Genomic DNA, 17741 nt, shown 5'->3' with positions numbered 1-17741 from the left:
TTCTTGCAGAGACTGTTATACCAATGGAGGGCCATGCATAGAGAGGACCTAGACCCCCTGCTCAGATGTGGCTGATTGGCAGCTCAGTCTTCATGTGGATCTCTGAGTGAGGGGAGCAGAGACTGCCTCTGTCATGAACTCAGTTGACTGCTCTTTGATCAATGGCTCCTGATGATGCAGCTTTGCCAGGCCACAGAGGAAGAGGATCTAGACAGGTCACCTTCCATTACTGTGTGAGACTCTGTTTCAAAACAAACAAACAAAAAAAAAAAGCCACAAACAAGGCAAGATCTATCACTACCATTGCCACCAATAACAAAAAGCTAAGAGCAGATCTGATGGGAGGTAGAGTGAAGTGAGAAGTGGAGATGAGACCTGCACAGAGCCTGAGCGTTGTCAGACCTGCTTCCAACCCTTTTACTAGAGTTAGCTCCTGCAGGGCGCCAGATGCCTTTCCTGTGCACCAGCTCCCTAGATCCTTTTAGTATTTATCCCTCTTCCTCCCGATTCCAATTTTAGAGCTCTTGGCTTGGTGGCTCGTTTACCTACATTTTAGTCACTAAGGACTGTCAAAAGAGCCATTTTTGTGCCTGTCTTCATGAACCGCGAATTGTAGACAGGCAAGATTGGAGAATGGAAGTACATTTTTTTTTTCTTGGCAGAGGACTGAGATCACCTAAATGTACCGTTATTGGAAAAATGAAAGAAGACAGAACAAAAATAAACCTAACAGAGCCAGACTTAGAAACTTTGTTATTCTTTCAGTGGTGTGGGGGATAAATGGAAGTTTCTCTCCTTGTGATTAGCTGCGCGGTGTGCTTTAAAAGACAATAGTTCGGCTCAAAAGTTGCTTTAAGAGAGCAATTTGTTCTTGGAGAATAAGCATCCTAATGAAAAGGAGGCTATATGCAAATAAAGCCATTTCTGTTTTCTGGAAATCATGTTTATAAGCACCGCAAATACATTTCAATTGATAAAGGGAGCAGTAGGTAAAAATGTGTTGTCAAATCCTTCATGCTCACTACCGACATACACATATTTTTCTAGTACATTGCTCAATTGTGAAATCTGGGAGAAAGCATGCAATAAACATATTTTTTGCAGCAAATTTTAGTAAAATATCTGTAAAAAGAAGACCAAATATACCAATGTTGAATATTACAATGTGTTTCATTAATTTTTTCTTCTTTTAATACAAAATTGTCAGATAATCTTGTCCTGCAAAAATACTACATTTTAAAATTCAGTGTGGTGCTATCAGGCACCCCCGGTCTCTTCGAGCTATAAGTGGTACTGGGCTTGTACTGCTTGTCAAAATTTAATGAGAGGGCCCGTTCTAAAATAATTGAATTTTCATATCAGAACGAACCAGGATTACTCAGACAATAAAATTGCTGAGTCCTCTACTGTTACCAGCAAATACCTTTTGCTTTGCTCATGAAATCAGTATGTAAATGTTCAGGGTTTGTATTTAAGGCATCTTAGGCATTTGGAGTTGTAGTACTAGCAATAATTTCAAATGGTGCCGGTGATAAGTAGCTGGTTTTTTATAATGTTCAAAGTGTAATTTGTTTGGTGAATCAGGATAAGCATTTGGTTTATATTTTATATAAATGTTAATGCATTTGCAGTTTAATTATGTTTCTTAACTTTTAGCATTTCAGAAGTCAAATTTGAGGACTAGTCCATCAGATTGTCTTGCTTTTATAACATTCTGAAAAATGGGAGCACCCCATGCAGTGAGTTTGAAAAGTAAGAAGTACTGGGGAAGTTGGAGATGGTATGATTAGGGAGCCCAGAGCACTGATAATGAAGTAGGAGAAATGCCATGCCTTAAGTATGCCATCCCCATTCCTGTGAAGCTCTCAGACAGTTTCTGACCTGAGAGCCCTCCATCAACAGAAGGAAGACACCTCCAGGGAGTGACTAATTTATTTCTTTTATGAAAGCTGAGTTGGAGAGCACCTATTGAATAAAGTAATATAATTTAAAAAAAAATTAACAAGGGTTCCTGTAACACTGCAATGATTGAGGGCGCCAGAAGAGAATAAGAGCTTTCCCTATTGTGGCAGAGAAAGTTGGTTTAGGACATGTTATTTTCCATGATACTATTTTAAAAATGATCTGCAGATTATTAGCCTTTATGCAAATGCATACTCAATCAAAAGTTAGCTCTGTAATTTGTCAGTGAAAGCAGTACTTGTCAAATTCATTTTTTTCCTATGATATGACTTGGTTCAGTTGAGAATATTGAATAATACATCTTTAGAGATAGAAGAGCCAGCCGTTGTTTCCTTTTTATCACAGGGCAGAGGGCTGGCCAAACAACAGCCGATGAGTCCAATCCAGCTAGCAGACTACTTTTATAAATAAAGCTTTCTTGGAACATAAAATCACTTCAGTGATTTTATGCCCTAAGAGTGTTCTAGTTTAATTTCTGTTGCCTCTATCAAATTAGCCCGAGCAATATAAATTAGTGAAGAAAGAATTAGTTTGCCCTACAATTCCAGGTTGCTGTTCATGAGAGTGGGGAAGTGAAGGCATGAACTTAAATCAGTATATCTCTAGTTAAAAGTAGAAAGGGAATAAATATCTTGATTTGGTTTTTCGAGACAGGGTTTCTCTCTGTAGCCTTGGCTGTCCTGGACTCACTTTGTAGACCAGGCTGGGCTTGAACTCACAGAGATCTGCCTGCCTCTGCCTTCCTGAGGCTGGGATCACAGATGTGCGCCACTTCACCTGGCTAAATGGGTAAATTCGTGCTTGTTTCCTCTTCAGCTTGATTTCTTCACTCTTAAAACTGTTGTGAACCCCCTGCATAGGGAAGTTTACAGTTTACAGTGGGTTGGGTCTTTCTACATTTATTAGCCACTGAAACAATCCTCGCAGACATACCCATAGACCAATGTGATCTACACAAATTCTCACATTATGACTCTGGAGAGATGTCTCAGCAGTTAAGAGCACTGACTGCTCTTCCAGGGGACCATGGTTTTGTTTCTAGTACTGACAAGCTACTTTGCAACAATCTATACCTTCAGTTCCAGAGGATATGAGGCCCTCTTCTGGCCACCTTGGGCACCAGACGTACACATTATACACATTAGAGCAAAATAGGTAAAGATAAGTTAGAAATGAATAATTAAAAACTTTTCTAAAAAACTTTCCTCTCAAATAATTCTAGGTTGTGTCTAATCGACAATGAAATCTAACCTATGCAGAGGTCACCTTTGAGGTATGGCAGTAGTTAGCAGGGAAGGTCTTGATGTGTTATGATATTAGTTCTCAGTTATAGTGGGTAGCCTTTATCTGCTCACTCCTGATTTTCATTGCTGGTGGTGGCTGTGATCATAGTCAACTCCCACTAAACACCGAACTCTTCTGAGCACTTTACAGTAGACACTGATTTCACCCTCAGAGCAGCCCTCTATCACAGCACTGTTACAATCCTCTTTTGATATGTGAACAGAAGTAAGCTCAGAGAGGGCAAGTGATGGACCCATTCTCATTTGCCTTAGAAGTAGCAGAATTTGGAAGTCTGACTTATGAATTTTTGTTTGGTTAGGGAATTTTTCAAGCATACATAGAAATTAAGAAAAGAGAAAACTGCATCACTAAGGAGATATCACTGGACTTCACTGATTAGTGTGTTAACATTTGTGTTTTAGCTATATTTCTTGTAAGTCTTCCAGATATTTTAGATATGTAGAACAGATCAATATCATACCATTACATCTATGGATACTTCATAGTTTATCTCCAATGGATAAGGACATGAACAGTAAATGTTATGTCATTTTGGTGTGTAACAAAATTCACAGTAATTCCATAATATCACCTGTAAGCAGTCTAAATTATTTTTTCCTGATTGCCTTTTTTCTTTTGACCACTGTTTTAACTAAATCAGAATCTAATCAAGATTCATTCATTGCATCTGATAATTATGTTACCACATTTCTCATAATAACATAATGCGTTCAGTACTTTATGTCTTTTACTTCTATTACTTATTAAAGGCACTTGCTCATGTGAACTGTGGAAGGAATGCCAATGTTATTTCAATTGCTTCTTTTTTGGTGTACCTCTGCCCCTCTTTTTCTACTATAGGTCTAATATTGATAAAATTGGTTCACATGTGTGGGTGCACATGGCTACTTACCTGTATACACACTTCTTTTTCTTATAGATTCCTTAATAGATCTGCTGTGTGCTTCCTGTAACATTACTTCAAGGAACTCATAATGGCTGGTTATTATCACTAATGTTACTGGAGTTTTTGTTTCAAAGCTAAGACCCAGGCAGCTCCAAAAGGCTTGCCTTAGCCTCCTGTCCCCAACATATTAATAAAAGATAAAACACATGTGAAAACCAGAGATTTGTTTAATATGGTCACACTGGAAAAAAGGAAAAAAAATAAGGCAGTCCCATTGCCCTCAAGTCCATTCAGTGCCATTTTGAAAGGCACTGAAATGAATTTGTGGTTTCAATAGAGGGAGAGAGTGATTGGAAAATGTAGCTCAGTTGCATGGTATGTGCCTTGCATACACAAAATGCTATGTTTGATCCCTTGTATCCCATAAACCGGCATGGTGGCATATGCCTGTAATCCCAGCACTCAGGGAGAGAGGTGGAGGAGGTTGGATCAAAGATTCAAGGCCATTCTTTGCTAGTGAGTTAAAGTTAGAGGCCCCATCTTAAAAGGACAACAAACAATAGCGGCAACAGCATTAAACATATATACATATATGTATCTACATATATTTGTAAACACCTTATATACATGTACACTGGCACAGACATACATACACAGACACACATACACATGTATGCATATATATGCATGGATATATCTATATACACAATATATGTATAAACATATATATATATACATTTATGTAAACATGCACAGACATACACGTATGTAAGAATGAGAAAAGAGCTGTGAATTTTAAGAGAGCAAGGAGGGTTTTGGAAGTAGGAAAGGGAAGGGGAAGTGATGTAATTATATTATAACCTCAAAATAAAGTAAATAATTAAACAACCTTTTTGTGTTGATTAGTTGAAATTCTTCTAAGCAGAACTTCATCTCTTCAATTATTTGCATACCTTACCCTGATGTGCAGTATGAATAGGAGAAAAAAAATTTGTAATTTTGTGTTTGTTTTTTATTTTGAAACAGGGTTTCTCTGTGTAGCCTTGGCTGTCCTGGACTCACTTTGTAAACCACGCTGGCCTTGAACTCACAGAGATCTGTCTGCCTCTGCCTTGCCAAGTGCTGGGATTACAGGCATATGGTACCATGCCCAGCTGACAGAATAAATATTTAATTCTTAGCTTTTTTGTTTAAGATTCATTGCAGTATTTCAGCAACTTTTGGTGGTGACCAAGGATAGTAATATATATATATAATATTTTATATAGTTTATATATAATATATATTATATATAAATTATACACATATATGTGTGTATATATTACATTATATATGTGTGTATATGTATACACACACACACACACACACACACATATATATATATATATAGTGTTTTTTTTCTTCTTTTAAAGATTTATTTATTTTATTATGTATACAATGTTCTGTCTGCATGTGCACCAGCAGGCCAGAAGAGGGCACCAGATTTCATTATAGATGGTTGTGAGCCACCATGTGGTTGCTGGAAGTTGAACTCAGGACCTCTGGAAGAGCAAGCAGTGCTCTTAACCTCTGAGCCATCTCTCCAGCCGCCTATATTGTGGATTTTTAAAATACAGATTTCTTTCAGTAATTGGAGTAAATAAATTTTTACGTTAATACCATTTGGCCTGTGGGAATTTTATGTTAGCCCTTGTCAAAATGTACTTGCTTTGTAGCATGAGATAGACATACCTTGGCTATCTTGTAAACTTCATTTCTCAGTTTAAGAATCAGGTATTTCTCCAGGAAGTTTTCTTTTATAAAACAAATCTCTGTGTTGAATAGCCTTGCAGTAGAGTGGGAACTGCAACCTTGTTCTGCCTGAGGGTTCTATGTGATGAACAGAGCAGATGATATGTTGATGCCCATCAGTGAGATTTCAGGTGAGTTTCATTAATGTGTTGGGTAGCTAGAGTGCCTGTGTGTGAGCTAGGTCCTAATTCAAAGTTCTTTCACAAGGTTTTGACCCAAAAATTGCAACTGTTTTTTGGCATAAGCGTTTATGACCTGAAGATTCTGTAAAGCAAGCAATTGTCATACAAAGTCGAATTTAGGAAGCTTATGGAGAGAGAATGAAAACTCATAATAAGAGTCAGAAAGTAAACAAAATTAACAAGTTGCAGAAAGTTGAAACAGAAGGTTCACAGCTCTCCTTTCCAGGGTGGTAATGATATAGAAGAAACTCAAAACAATACAATTGGTATTATAAAAGAATTACCAATAGACTTGCTTAGGAAATATTAAGTCCCCAAAGTGCAGTTTAGCTAAAGGAACACTGCCTCCAAAATACCAAGTGTGCTAACCAGGCTTGTTAGAGATAAGTGAAATAGAAGACTCTAGGATGTTTACTCACCAGGATTGATTAGACATTTAACTCTGATTCCCATGACTAAGGAGATAGCACTGACTGACCATCCTTTAGGCCCTGATTCTCTTGTACCAAAGACATTCCTCTGAGGGCAGTTCAGGGTGGACAGTGTAGAGTTGTAAACATCATTAGGTCCCTATCTGTCAGTAAGTTCCCTATGCTTTTCTCAGGGACTATGTGGTTCTGTTGGGTGGGCAAGATGACCCTCGGTAAAAACTATTAAAAGAGAACAATACTGGTGCACTTAAAAATATTTATGGCAATATGTGATATCTTTGCTGTATAAAGCTACTGGCTGCCTAAGCAGCCAGACATATAGTCCCCTCCTCATCTCTGTTACTTTTTTTTTTTTAAATAGCCTAGGTACAGATAGGATAGAGACTTAAGGATGACAGCGTATATACATCGCATGAGCCTAATACGTGTATAAGCTAATGAAATCTTGTGTTGTGGGTCAACTCTTATTGGGCACTAGCATCAGTTAGCGAGGTGGTTAAGAGCATTTCTTCATCTTTAAGTGTGCAAAGTAACTTCTCACTGAGAAGACATTATTTATATAACATTACAAGCAGCAACAACAATTGCTAGGAAAAGAAGAGTCTATGGCCAGCTGAGCTACCTGCAAATTATATAGCTGGTTCCAGGGAAGCAACTTTCCTGAGTCATAACCCAACTGGAGTTGGGATTTTGTTGAAGCAAGTAGGTGCCTTTGAGTCACCCATATTCCTATAAGAAACCCCTGACTTTTACTCCTTCATGGAACCCTCCAAACTCACTGGGAAACCATAACTGTTTATTGTTGTTATTCTGTAGTTATTGATCTATCTAGTGTGAATATTTTTCATGTTTATTAGGGAAAAAATTATGCGATCATGTGTGTGTGTGTGTGTGTGTGTGTGTGTGTGTGTGTGTGTGTAGACAGGATCTTCTGTAACCCAGGCTAATTCTTGTTCACTCTTTAGTTGAAGATGACCTTGAATTAACTTCAGATCCTCTACTTTTTTCCTTCTGGAGTGCTGGGATTATGCATTACTGTGGACACAACTCATTGCCTCTTGTATGCTAAGCAACCAATGTAGCTATATTTTTTTCTCTAACCTCCTGTTATTTTTTTTTAACTTTTATTAATTACACTTTATTCACTTTGTATCCCCCCATAAGCCCCTCCCTCCTCCCCTCCAATCCCACCCTCCAGATTCTTCATGCATGCCCCTCCCCAAGTCCACTGATAGGGGAGTTCCTCCTCCCCTTCCTTCTGATCTTAGTCTATCAGATCTCATCAGGAGTGGCTGCATTGTCATCTTTTGTGGCCTGGTAAGGCTGCTCCCCGCTCAGGGGGAGGTGATCAAAGAGCAGGCCAATCAGGTTATGTCAGAGGCAGTCCCTCTTCCCATTACTATGTAACCCACTTGGACACTATCCTGTTATCTTTTTTATTTGCCTCTCTTTTGATCTTCAAACTCCTTTAGATAGTATCATTCTCTACTACTCTTTATTCCCAAAATGAGGATCAAAGGGTCTAGTACTTTTCCAAGGCCACAGAGCTAGTAATTAGCAGAGCAAGGATGAAAACTATATTCTTACAACCTAGCATTCCTTCCAGCACATCAAGAAAGTCACTGCATCCTAGGATGTTGTCTATAGATAGCCCAGCACTGGAGGTCATTTTAAGTTTCTCTCAGGGGTAGCCAAAGGCTTTGGACTATTTTCTTTAGAAGCTAAAATGTTCTTTTTCTTCAGTAGCTCTTAGGTGGTCAAATACGGAGCCCAAAGTATGGACTTGAGTGCCTCTTATTTTTATCATTTCTATTGCCTTCTTACCTCTTCACAGCTTGAACATGTGAGTTGTTTGAGGATAGAGAAGGCCTGATTACTCTTCTTGTTTCCTCTGCTGTATTAGGGGGAACTGTCAATTCATTTCACATTAACAGTTACTTAGCCAAGAAGTAGAAGTTTTTCACTGCTTCATACGCATACTAAAACATTAACATTTTTCTTTTCAAAACTTCTTGTGAATTGATTTCATCAGCAAATTTTACTGAAAATATCAAACCTTGGGGAAATAAGGAGACTAAGTAAAAAGTAATACATGAAATGGAAAATATATACACAAAGTAGAAAACATCTTCTACCAACTTCAGAGTATCTAAATTAGATCTCAAAGGAGAAATCATGGGATGCTTGAAGGTCTGGTACTTATAGTTTATTTGTACCAGTTTGGTACTTATAGTTTATTTAAATGGAAGGAAAGATAAGAATGCCATCATCATATGCACCCCACAACGTATGTAAAAACTCACATTGAAAGATATGTTATTTATTGTCTCATTGCTGTGATACAATACCTGATACATTCTACTTAAGGGACAAATTTTATTTAGGCTTATGCACTGAAGCCATAGTCCATCATGGTGGCAGGTGCTTGAAGTAACACTATATCCAAAGTCAAGCAGATGTTGCTGTTCATCTCACTTTTTCCTTTTTATACAATCTGGGGACCCAGATCATAGAATGGTGCTAAACACAGTTAGGATGGGTCACCTCAATATATCCAGTCTAGAAACTCTCTCACAAATGTGCAGAGAAATCATTCTAAATCCCATCAAGTTGACAGTATTAACAATTGTGGAGGGCAAGCATTATTTCCTTCCTCAGTGCTAGCACTGCTCATGTGCAATGCTCACGAGATACCTGGAGTCAGAAGCATTGTGTTCAGATTTTGACTTTACCATGAACATGTTCACCCTCAGTCTTTCTGCGCCTCTACCTTATTATCTCCCAAATGAAAGCAGAAATAGTATGTGGCCCGTGCAGCCATAAGAATCAATGAGATAATGCAATGTTTATTAGAGTTTGATGAATAAGATAGTGATTTATTTAATGCTGAAGGCTATCCTTGATAATTGTTATCAATCTTTGCTGTCAATCATCATTACTACCATCTCATAAAAGTATACATTTTAGGGCCAGTACGCAAGAACACTCAACAGGTAATGATACCTATTGATGCCTATTGCACAAGCCTGATGACCTGAGTTTGATTTGGAGAACTGATTTCACAGATTCCTCTGACCTCTACTTAAGCACTATGGCATGTGTACACACATGTATCATGCACATATATACTAATAATCAATAAACACAAACATGATAATAAATAGAGCATATTGTAATATAATTATGTAGGCTTTGGCCTTGAGTTATAAGTCACAAATAACAATTGGATTTTCAGTCTTGTATCGTGATCATTTTTTAAAATTTATTTATTTAATTACAGTTTATTCACTTTGTATCCCAGCTATAGCCCCCTCCCTCGTCCCGTCCCAATCACACCCTCCCTCCTTTTCTCCTCCCATAGCCCTTCCCCAGTCCACTGATAGGGGAGGTATTCCTCCCCTTCCATCTGACCCTAGCCTATGAGGTCTCATTAGGAATTGTCTTCCTCTGAGGCCTGGTAAGCCTCTTCCCCACTCAAGGGGAGGTGATCAAAGAGCCAGCCACTGAGTTCTTGTCAGAGGCAGTCTCTGTTGCCATTACTCGGGAACCCACTGAGTTGCCATGGGCTACATCTGTGCAGGGGTTCTAGGTTATCTCCATGAATGGTCCTTGGTTAGAGTATCATTCTCAGGAAAGACTTCTGTGTCTAAATTTTTTGGTTCTGTTGTTCTCCTTGTGGAGCTCCTGTCCCCTCAGGTCTTTCGATCTCTCCTTTCTCTGATCATTTTTGTGAATCATTTCATGTGATTCCTTAATAATGAACATTCACATTAATCCCATCTCTACTGCTTCCATCCCTACTTTTAAAATAGACTCCTTAAAGGAATCACTGTTCCTCACCTCCAGGGGCTTCACATTGGGTCCATTGTCCTATGTAAACTTTTGTGCACTAAAAACTCTAATTCTTCTTCCACATTCATTTTTCCCTTTTCTCTTTCTCTTCTCTTTCTTTCTTTTTATTATTATTATTTTATTATTTTTTTCTTTTTAGTTACATTTTGTTAACTCTGTGTCCCAGCTGTATCCCGCTCCCTCATTCCCTCCCCAACCCCACACTCCCTCCCTGGTCTCCTCCCTGCCCCTTTCCAAGTCCACTGATAGGGGAGGACCTCCTCCCCTTTCATCTGACCCTGTTTTATCAGGTATCTTCAGGGCTGGCTGCAAAGTCCTCCTCTGTGGCCTAACCGACTGCTCCTCCCCCGGGGGAGGGGGTCAAACAGCCTGCCCTTGAGATCCTGTTAGAAATAGTCCGTGTTCCCCTTACTTTGGAAAACTACTTGGTTACTGAGCTACCACGGGCCACATCCGAGCCGAAGTTCTAGGTTATATCCATAGATGGTCCTTGGTTGAGTGTCAGTCTCAGAAAAGACCCTGTGCCCAGATATGTTTGGTCCTTGTAGAGCTCCTATCCTTTCCATATCATACTAACTTCCCTTCTTTCATATGATTCCCTGCACTCTGCCATGGTTTGGTTATGAGTCTTAGTGTCCGCTTTGAAACACTGCTAGGTAGAGTCTTTCAGATGCCTTTTGTGGTAGACTCCTGTCATAAATTCAATACACATCCCATTTGTCTTTCTAAATGAGGATTAATCACCTTCGCCTGTGTCCACTTTCTTGATTATCTTCTTTAGGTGTGTAGATTTCATTATGTTTATCATATCTTGTAGGTCTATATAAGTGAGTATATACCAAGTTTGTCTTTCTCCTTCTGGGATACTTCACTCAGAATGATCTTTTCTAGATCCTACCACTTGCCTGCAAATTTCATGATTTCCTCCTTTTTGATTGCTGAGTAGTATTCCATTGTGTAAAAATACCACAATTTCTGTATCCATTCCTCCGTTGATGGACATCTGGGTTGTTTCCAAGTTCTGGCTATTACAAATAAAGCTGCTATGAACATGGTTGAACAAATGTCCTTGTTGTGTACTTGAGCAAATTTTGGGTATATACCTAGGAGTGGTATAGCTGGGTCTTGAGGTAGCACTACTCCTAGTTGTCTGAGAAAGCGCCAGATTGACTTCCAAAGTGGTTGAACCAGTTTACATTCCCACCAGCAATGGAGGAGGGTTCCCTTTTCTCCACAACCTCTCCAGCATGTGCTATCACTTGAGTTTTTCATCTTGGCCATTCTGATGGGTGTAAGGTGAAATCTCAGGGTCGTTTTGATTTGCATTTCCCTAATGGCTAATGAGGTTGAGCATTTCTTTAAGTGTTTCTCTGCCATTCGATGTTCCTCTTTCGAGAATTCTCTGTTTAGCTCTGTTCCCCATTTTTTAAGTGGATTACATGGTTTGTTGCTTTTCTGCTTCTTTAGTTCTTTATATATACTGGATATTAGCCCTCTGTCAGATAAAGGGTTGGTGAAGATTCTTTCCCAATCTGTAGGCTGTCTATTTGTTTTGATGACAGTGTCTTTTGCTTTACAGAAGCTTTTCAGTTTCATGAGGTCCCATTTATTGATTGTTGCTCTTAGAGCCTGTGCTGTTGGTGTTCTGTTCAGGAAGTTGTCTCCTGTCCCAATGAGTTCCAGGCTCTTCCCCACTTTTTCTTCTAATAGGTTTAGTATGTCTGATTTTATATCAAGGTCTTTGATCCACTTGGACTTTAGTTTTGTGCAGGGTGATAAATATGGATCTATTTTCATTTTTCTGCATGTAGACACCCAGTTGGTCCAGCACCATTTGTTGAAGATGCTGTCTTTTTTCCATTGAATGGATTTGGCTTCTTTGTCAAAAATCGAGTATTCATAGGTGTGTGGGTTTATTTCTGGGTCTTCTATGTGGTTCCATTGATCCTCCTTTCTGTTTCTATGCCAATACCATGCAGTTTTTATTATTGTTGCCCTGTAGTACAGCTTGAGATCGGGAATGGAGATACCTCCAGATGATCTGTTGTTGTACAGGATCGTTTTGGAGATTCTGGGTGTTTTGTTTCTCCATATGAAGCTGAGAATCTTTTTTTCAAGGTCTGTAAAGAATTGAGTTGGTATTTTGATGGGAATTGCATTGAATCTGTAGATTGCTTTTGGCAGGATGGCCATTTTCACAATGTTAATCCTACCAATCCATGAGCACGGGAGATCTTTCTTTCTTTCTTTCTTTCTTTCTTTCTTTCTTTCTTTCTTTCTTTCTTTCTTCTTTCTTTCTTTCTTTCTCTTTCCTTCTTTCTTCCCCTTCCTTCCTTCTTTCTTTCTTTCTTTCTTTCTTTCTTTCTTTCTTTCTTTCTTTCTTTCTTTCTTTCTTTCTGTCTTCCTTTTCCTTTCTTCCTTCATCCCTTCCTCCCTCCCTCCCTCCCTCCCTCCCTCCCTCCTTCCTTCCTTCCTTCCTTCCTTCCTTCCTTCCTTCCTTCCTTCCTTCCTTCCTTCCTTCCTTCCTTCCATCTGCACCTACCAAGAAAACTTTTACCCCTACATTCCATTAAAAATACTGAAGTCAGGGTCATCAGCCACTTTCACATTACTAAATCCTTTATCTATCTATCTATCTATCTATCTATCTATCTATCTATCTATCTATCTATTTATTTATTTAGACTTTCATTAATTACACTTTATTCACTTTGTATCCTCCCATAAGCCCCTCCCTCCTCACTTCCTAATCCCACCTTCCCTCCCCCTTCTTCACTCATGCCCCTCCACAAGTCTACTGATAAGGGAGGTCCTCCTCCCCTTCCTTCTGATCCTAGTCAATTAGGTCTCATCAAGAGTGGCTGCATTGTCATCTTCTGTGACCTGGTAAGGCTGCTCCCCTCTCAGGGGGAGGTGATCAAAGAGCAGGCCAATCAGTTTATGTCAGAGACAGTCCCCCTTCCCATTACTATGGAACCAACTTGGACACTGACTAGATCCTTTTTTTCCCCAAGTAAAGTTTCATGCTTTTTTAGTTTGACTCCACTCTCACTGGCTGCTCCTTTATAATATTCACCTGGCTCCAAAACATTATTTGTGTCCTGTATTCTTTTTTCTCTCTCTTTTTAATGTCTTTTTTTAAACTTTTATTAATTTTTATTAATTACACTTTATTCATTTTGTAAATAAAGTGTAATTAATAAAAGTTTTCTCTCTTTTTAGACACAGATTTTTACATTCCAGGCTGGCCTTGAACTCACTATGTAGCAAAAGATGACCTTGAAGTCCTGATTCTCCTGCCATTACCTCTAAAGTGCACATAAACCTAGTTTGTATACTTTATTTTACCTCAGTCAGTTCCTGACTTTAAATATTGCCTATTATTCCCTTTTCTATTTTCCCTTTTCTACAGCATCTGGTGTTATTATTATAGGTCCTGAAATGTTGTGGGTGTGTCATTTAGGCTTTCTGGCATACTTCTGCCCATTTCAAAAGAAGCCTTCTATATAGTTTTTTGTTTTATTGGGAGAACCAGACTCCCTTATAGAACTCTTCCATGCTTCTGGAATGAACATGTGCCTTTAATAGTTTCCTAGTCAAATTCAGTGGTAGTGTAAATTTTGTATATGTCCTAACAAGTGGCATTTATTACCTTCCCTTTCAGGATGCACAAGATTCTGGTGGTGGTAGTGGTACATGGTAAGATATTTTAAAGTCATTTAACACTAGCCATATGAATGTGTGTGTGTGTGTGTGTGTGTGTGTGTGTGTGTGTGTGTGTTATGCTGGCAAGTGTATAGTTAGATGAACAAGTGGACAAAACTAAGAGCAACCATTCAGAGTGACCATTCATTTGCTCATTCAAAATAACCAGATGGAAGAAGAGTTACTGTCTCTGTTGGGGAAGATTCAAAGTATAATAAGACACAGTCTTGAAGTAGACATCTCCTGGTCAAATGAGGCATCTAGATGCACATTAGGAGGGAGAAAAACTTTGCAGGAGTAATGTTGTGAGTGATTGACAGTACTATCATAATAGTTAGACAAATTAATACCAAAGCTCTTTCTCACTTACCTTGGGTAGGCATTCTCATATCTCTGAGCCCAGTTTTCCTACTGTAAATTGGAGATGATAGCAGTATCTATTACAGGAGTTGTCTCTGTAACAATTGAATGGATATAGTAAAGTATATGACATACTGGAGTGAAATGTCTTTAGGAAATCCATTACTGTGTACAATGACGATGTCAATATGAGAAAGGGTTAAATGAAATAACACATGTAAAAGAAGAACACACAATAAAAACCTGATAATGATAGCAATTATTACCTGTAGAAGACATTATGTCACACTTGATCCTTCTGGCCTGGCACAGGTATAATTGAGTCTACGTGTAGATCTTTATAGGTATCTTTTAGAATTGGATCTTTCCTTTCTGCTCTTCTGTTCAGAACTGAGCTGTCCAACACCCCATGAGATTATGGCTATCCAAATAGAGACACTTAACATAGCAATGAAAAGTCTATAAAATATCTTAGATGAAAATATTATTTTTAAAAAGGTAGATAACACCTGAGGAAAAACACTTGAAGTTATCCTCTGGCTTCCACATTCATGTGCACATGAACATCAATATGCATATATATATGTACAAAAATACTGATAGCTTTTTACTGACTGCATGGGAAATGATATTTTAGTATATGAAGCTAATGAAAACATACTCTTAATTTCATTTGTCTGTTTGCATCAGTGTGACAACTGGAAGATTCTGAGAGGCATGTGTGCCCTCCCTGCTTTTGTAACTCACATCATGTCTGGTTGACAGCACTGCCCTAAGAGCAGTCACTTGTGGTACATTCCTCCCTTTAGAATCTTCTGAGATTCTCTTTATTCTTACTGCAGATGCTTCTTCCTCTTTTCTTTTCTTACTTAGAACAGAGTGATCTGTTTTTTGTAATCTACCATAACACCAGAACTGGAAGTTGTACTGACTTTCATAGGTCTTTCCTTTCTTGCATATAACAGGCAATGAAGGAGGCCTATGGCCATACTTGTGCTATTAGTGGGGTTTCTTCTTTGGTATCCTCATAGTTTTTAGTTTATCCCTGTGTTTTAGCATTGCACATATTGTTTTCTAGTTAGAATATGTATAGGTCGCCCTCCATTACTCTTGTGGACTCCAAGGTGGTCCATACTATTCTTAATTTGCCTGTGTTTACCAGTAAACATCGAGCACAGCAAACACTGAGTGCCTTTTAAGTACCACAGATCCATACAAATGACTCTTGTGCCTGGATTCCTATGGCCTTATACTCCCACCAGTACCAACCTACATATTCTACTTACTCCTTGTGATTTTTCTCATAGCTGTTCTTTACATGATTGCAGCCAGCCTCTTGATGCAACTATTCATAGATGGTTACTCTCTGTGGTGTGTAATCTGTCCCATGTAAAGCATAGCAGATTTAACAGAAAACTCTGGCATGCCATGTGGGTGGTGTGCATACTGTGGGATTGATAGTCTCCCTTGAGAGACAGCTGGCTATATGGCCAGTGTGTAGAGAGTAAGGCCTCTTGCCTTGGTTGCAGAAATTTTCCTCATCTGCTTTATGGTGGACATCCTTTCAACTTTATGGATGATATTACCATGTTATTTGTGGTGAGTAAATGATGCACAGAAAGCAGAGTGGGTAGATTATAGTAGATGTGAGTTTCCTAGCAACATCATTAACTATGCTGGACCACCATTCAGTCAGCTATGCCTCCTGTGGTCTGATACCATGGTGACACCACATTCTCTCTGGCCACTCCATAAGCCTTGCACTTACTGAGATCTGTCTTCAGAGGGACTGGGGAAATAGATCACTTAACAGTGTACTGCTAAGATGCTAAAATGGATGACAACTTTCTGTTTTCTACTCTTTTCCCCTGAGGTCTTTGACTGTGCACTTGCTATGATTTGCTTCCTGGGGATGGACAGACTTTTGACCTTTCTGGCTTACAGAGAACCTTTACTAAAGTACCTTATGTCTCTCTTACCATGATGCTTGAGACTAAGAACTCTATAAAATGATAAAGAATCATTTGGCTCAGGATTCATCAATTTTTATAAGGTATCATAGTCCCCACTAAAGTCTCTCTGCTGTGCTCCAGTAAGTGTCAAGAAGGTTTTGATAAGTGTTTGTGAAAGAGTCTTGAAACCTCATTCTGTCAGCTTTATTCTTCTCACCGAGACATACACTGCAGTGATTTCAACAGTTGATTTTTCAGTGCTCCACCAGGCCAGTATACCTAACTCATCAGTGAGGGCACCCCATTTTTTTTTTTATCACAGTATGGTTATATTCTTCTATCTGAAACTTTAGGCTTAGGCCCTCTTCTCCCTTCCTCCTTGCCCCTTCCCCTCTTATCTTCACTTTCTCTCCTCTTCTTTCTTTTATGGTGCTCACATTGCTTCAGGACCCACCAAACTCTGAGAGAAAGTAGTATTCTTAGACTAATGTTCTCTCCTTTTCCAAGCTAATATTAGAACCAAAGGATCCCAGGTCCCTTTATAGCACAAGGTTTCTTTTTCAAGAAACTACTCAGGCCCTAAGACATCATTAGCCTGGGCACAAATTTCTTTCTTTTGCCAGTGGCTCTCTCATAGTGCTCTGAAAAGTATCCGAAGTTGGAATACTCGGCTGGTGGCCTACTGCCTGGAGGACACTTTGTTCTTAGAGTGTGCTTTTCTGGGGTGGGTTCCAGGTGATAGGTGCTAAGAAGATGGTAAGAATTCCACCTTGTTTTTTGTTTGTTTTTTGAACATCTAAGTATTTTATTATTTTTTGCCTATGGAGCGTAACATCATTCTTGGAACATTTGCTAACAAGTTCCCTCTCACACATGTTCCCTCTTTCTTTTCAAACTAACATTATTCGTGCCTAAAAAAGTACCCATTATTTTGAGTGTTGGTCATTTTAGCCAACAAGCTAAATATGAGGTTTTAGTATGTGTGCATGAAGGTGAGGTATGTGAAACTGGCTAGCATTCCTACCTTAGAATTGAAAATGTGGGAAAGATATTTTAATAATTCAAAAATTAATTTATTTTTGCTTATATGGAAGTATTTTTTAGACTTGGATGTTAATTAGTCTATAAATATTTCTACTAAAGTAATTACTCTGCATTTCATTGTTGGACATTAAAATTTTGAACTTCCAAAATTTTAGTGTTGAATGCTTTGTGTAATTTGTTGTGAATTCTGTTTTGAAAGAGCCTTCAGATTAAAGTTTGAGATAGTATGACTCAATAACCACCCTAAAGTAGGAACTTCTTTAAGATGAAG

This window comes from Psammomys obesus, unplaced genomic scaffold, assembly GCF_907164565.1.
Source record: "Psammomys obesus unplaced genomic scaffold, mPsaObe1.curated_primary_1811, whole genome shotgun sequence".
Classification (NCBI taxonomy): Eukaryota; Metazoa; Chordata; class Mammalia; order Rodentia; family Muridae; genus Psammomys; species Psammomys obesus.
The sequence above is the reverse complement of the archived record's forward strand: the minus strand, read 5'-3'. Positions refer to the sequence as shown.